The sequence below is a fragment of the Lontra canadensis genome, unplaced genomic scaffold (assembly GCF_010015895.1).
Source record: "Lontra canadensis isolate GAN:19392208 unplaced genomic scaffold, GSC_riverotter_1.0 scaffold8, whole genome shotgun sequence".
NCBI lineage: Eukaryota > Metazoa > Chordata > Mammalia > Carnivora > Mustelidae > Lontra > Lontra canadensis.
This window is the reverse complement of record NW_022631002.1, coordinates 31,859,754-31,864,129: the sequence shown is the minus strand read 5'-3', so window position 1 is coordinate 31,864,129 and position 4,376 is coordinate 31,859,754. Positions and strand designations below refer to the sequence as shown.

Genomic DNA, 4,376 nt, shown 5'->3' with positions numbered 1-4,376 from the left:
GGCTTCTACGTTTAAGGTTGGGTAGGGTCTAGGCTGGGTTTTTCAGAAGGAGATTGGAGGTGGGCAGGGAGAGGGCGGTGGGCAGGGCACAAGATCTGTTTCCCCTCCAACAAGGGGTGCCTGCGACACCATTCAGTAATTATCCCTCGAGCACCTTTTATCTACCAGACACCGGGCTAGGCAGCGTGACTTAGAAGGCCTGGTGCAAAATGAAAATAGAGGACCCTTGTTCACAAGGTACTGAGAAATCTGACAGTGACAACGGAGACTTACACCCAGCCCGAGGCCCTTCTGGGGAGGGGTCATGTGAGATTGCCGAGGTCGACCCTCCATGACGCCAGCCCTGCCCCACCCTCCTCGAGGTGCCCAGGGCAAGTGCCTGATGAGCTGTGCCCCAGAGGGACTCCCTCACAACGAGAGCAAGCGCCCCCAAGATGATGTCCCATGGGGCCCTGGCTATTAAAGAAATACATGGAAGATCAAGAGCCTCTCAAACAGAGAGGTGGGCTTTGAGATGGGGAGTGAGATGATCCACCTCTGCGCGGAAAGTTCTCTCTGAGTGCAGTGTGGAGCGAGCAAGGGAGGAGGCCATGAGAAGCCAGCAGGTGCCGGAGCTGTCAAGGGGAGCTGGGGTCAGGCAGGAATTGGGGGGCAGAGAAGGGGTGGGGCCCAGGGCCTCTAGGGAGGGCAAACGGAAAGGAGTCCCAGATGGATTCAAGGCCTGTCGTCTGCTTGCTCAGCCCCCAGGAGTGGCCCCAGGTGCCCAGGGTGGGACAAGGAGGAGATAGAACCATCCCCACCACTGAAAAGAATAGCACAAAGGACTAGACACCTGCTTTGGGGGGGCCCATGCAGGGTGCAGTGGGATCCTGTGATGGCCCGAGATGGGATGATGCTGGTAAGCTGTCATTTGGCTCAGTCCTTGCACATTTATTTCACAAAATCCTGGGATGCCACTACCCAGTATGCCCCTGACCCTCTTATGTCGGGAGCTGAATTTTGTCCCCTGTAAAGATAGGTTCACATCCTAACCCGTGGTACCCAGGAGCATGACCTTGTTTGGAAATTGGGTCTTTGCAACTGTGATCAAGTCAAGATGAGGTCCTATTGGATCAGGAGGCGTCCGAATCCAATGACTGAGAAGAAGCGAACTCGGACACAGACGTACAGAGAAGGGACAATTCTACGTGAAGATGGAGGCAGAGATGGGAGTGGTATCTAGAAACAGAGGAAGCCGGAGGGGTGCCGCCTGAAGCCAGGAGCCGGGCACAGAGCTGGTTCCCCCTGGAACATAGGAGGGAATGTGGTCGTGCTGACACGTCAAGTTCACACTTCCGGCCTCCAGAGCTGTGAGAGAATTCATTTCTGTGGTTTTAGCCATCCGGTGTGTGGGTGTGTGGTGAGGTGCGGTGCGAGGAAACGGATACAACTTACAAGCAGAGAAACTGCAGCCGATTAAATGGGGTGGAGGGGAGGGCTGGCTAGAGGACAGCTGGGGCTCGAGGACAGCTGGTGCTCAAGCTCCCCCAAACTACAGGGACTGCAATCAGGGAGGAGAACCTACCCAGAGGAGAATAACCAGCTGCTGTTTCCAGACGCAGCCAGACGGGCAAAACCCAGAGACACCCAAGGCTGGACTCTCAGCTTCTTCCCTGGCCTCTCTGGCTCCCTCTGGACCCTGCAGAACATTCTGGAGCATCTTCTCACATCTGCAGATCCCTGCAGCCTGTCTTGTGGTTGCAAAGACACCAGGGAGAAGCTGCTCTTGTGGGTACCTGCTCTGCAAAGAGCAGGCTGCGCAAGGGCTGCTCAGTAAAGTGAGAGGATAAGAGTCAAGGGAGACGATCCCAAGGAAAAGGGCCCAGGGTCTTAGTGGACCCCCAGCTAAACATGACCAAGTGATAACCAGGGTCTTGAGATTTGATGGCTGAACAATTCTATCCTAGTGACTAGGTGAGAAGCCAAGTGTACCATTTTGAAAAAAAGGATGTTAAAAAACATCAAGATTTATGCCTTTCTTTTTGGAGTGAATGCTTTTTTTTTTTTTTTTTTTTTTTTTTAAATTCTTGAAAGCTTGGAACAGAAGAGCAAGTCCAGGGATGCAAGGCAGGAAATCAGTTCAAGTCTTGGCTCTTCTACGCTAGTGCTTTGTGACCTTGAGATTCTTTCCAGTCAGCAAAGTGACCTGACTGGTTCACCAGAGTGGTTCTCAAACAGTGCTCCTTCGAGCCCCACGTGTACCCCAGGTTCTGAGGTAGAGCCCCCTGGCCTCCCAGCCTGAAGAGCTTGGCTTTGGTCTTTCTCATGTGTTGGGTTTCTGTATCAAATTTCATTTGAAAAAGCCTCTGTGGCTTTAAAAGAAAAAAAAAAACAAAAAAACAAAAAAAGACTTTGAAACCTGAACTGGATTAGCTCAGGAGTCTCCTCCAACCCAAATACTCCCAGATTCTCTGTCAGAATGACAAACTCTGTTCCTGTACACTCCATCCTGTTTAGAAGGCATTGCAAAGCGTCGTCTCTGCTGTTTCCTGTAAGCTGGCATCTTATTTATCCACAGGAGCTATGTTCTTCTGGGACAGGATTGCTGCTGAACACGATCTTCCTGCTGGGGAACTGGGCGGCCCTGAGGACCTGGAGAAGGCAAGCAGAGGGAGGGGGTGGTCTTCCTGAGAGCCCAGAGGCACTGCGTCCTGCAGTTGGGGAAGCGCTCCTAGGGGAGCGGGCGGGGATGGGCAGGAGGATGGCACAGGAGAGAAAAGTGTGGGCTCCGACAGCAGATCTCAGCTCCCTCTTACAAGCCAGTTGACCCTGGGCTGGCCAGCTGACCTCTTCATCTCAGCCTTCTTGCCTGTAAAGCAGGGGTGGTAAGAGCGCCTACCCCATAGGGCTATTGTAAGGGTTAAGTGGGATAAGAATGTAAGGGGCTAAACCAGGCGCCTGGCAGGAGTGCTCTCTGCGTACCAGGCACCAGGAGCCTCAGTGGTGATGGTGACATTGAGGCTGCTTGGAGCCTGGATGAGAATCCAGTAAAGGTGGGGGTAGTGGGCAGACTGGCCTTGATCGCTCCCCAGCCCAGGCATCTCCTTTCAGGACCCTCTTCCAGCAAGCGCCCCAGACCCTACAGCTATCTATAGACAGTGTCACAGTTAGCACAAGAAACACTGAATTCATATGTGCTGCATCCATCCGTTCCTTTACTGAAATATTTTTATCGTGAGATATAATGCAAACAGACAGCCCCTAAATGCAAGTGCACAGCTGAACCATTATTACAAAACAAATATCCTTGTAACCACTGCACAAGACTAAGAACAGAACACTCCCCACAGGCTGAGATCTGCAGTGTTCCCCCCATATCGCCCCTTCTCCGGAAGTAATAACCGCTATCTCGACTTTCACATTAACCCCTTCTGCTTTTTTCTTTCCTTTAGGGGTTTGGCCATCTAAGGAAGCATCCTTAAACAACCATCATTTTCTGTCTCTTCTTCTTGAACTTCATTCAGTGGCGTCCCACAGGCTTTATTCTCTCGTGTCCAACGGCTCACACTTGGCCTTGCTTGTGAACTTCGACTGTAGATGTGTAGATGTTGTATTGTGTTTTCATCGCTATATAATATTCCAACTTACAAATATGAATGTCAATACCCCCTATCTACGGAATGGTCTCACTGTTGATGGACATTTGGGTTGTTTCTAGATGGGGGATTACCCTGGGGAGTAGTCCTGCTCAGAAATTCTATTTCGTGTCTTCTGGTGAACATGCTTGCCTCTCTATCTGTAGGACATGCTCCTACGAGGGCACAGGATGGGTCCTCCTGTAAGAGTTTATGCTCAGCTTCAGCAGATGGTTTTCCTAGTGCTTGTACCCATTGCCACTCAAACAAGCAAGGTGGATTTTTTTCTTTCTCCTCCCACTCTCTCTCTCTCTCTTCCCTCCTTCCATTCCCCTATCCATCTAAGCCACTGGTTACCAACAGCCTCTGGAGGTGGCCTGGGTAGGTTAATTCATGGTGAAAAGAAGTCAAAGTGTGTGATTATTCTCCCCCGATTCAGTAGGCAGATGCATGAGAACCCCTCAGCACCAGCCCCGGCCGAAGAAGGTCGGAGGTTGCACCCTAACCCTTCCTCCTGGGAAGCCTTGTAGTGGGGCTTCTGAGGGTGCCTCCCCCATACCTGAGAAAGGGCCCTGCCGCTGTACAGACGGAAGTTTACTCCAGCCCCGCCCCCAGGAGCCAGCAGGTTAAATGTCCCACCGCAAGGGCAGGCCACCCTATATTTTTAGGGACCTTATTTTGTTAGCAGTTGCGGTTTCGTTCACTTCCTTCTGAGAGCCCCTGGAGGTGGGAGGAGCGACCACAAGGGGGCCTCCTTCCGCC

The 4,376-nt window shown here is 52.0% G+C and overlaps 1 long non-coding RNA gene across 1 annotated transcript; it reads left to right on the top strand.

Moving 5' to 3' along the window:
• Positions 1-460: 460 nt before the first annotated feature.
• LOC116865986 lies at positions 461-2,635 on the top strand. Its single transcript, XR_004382291.1, has 3 exons — positions 461-605; positions 741-898; positions 2,558-2,635. It is a non-coding gene; the product is annotated as an uncharacterized LOC116865986 (long non-coding RNA).
• The last annotated feature ends 1,741 nt before the right edge of the window (positions 2,636-4,376 follow it).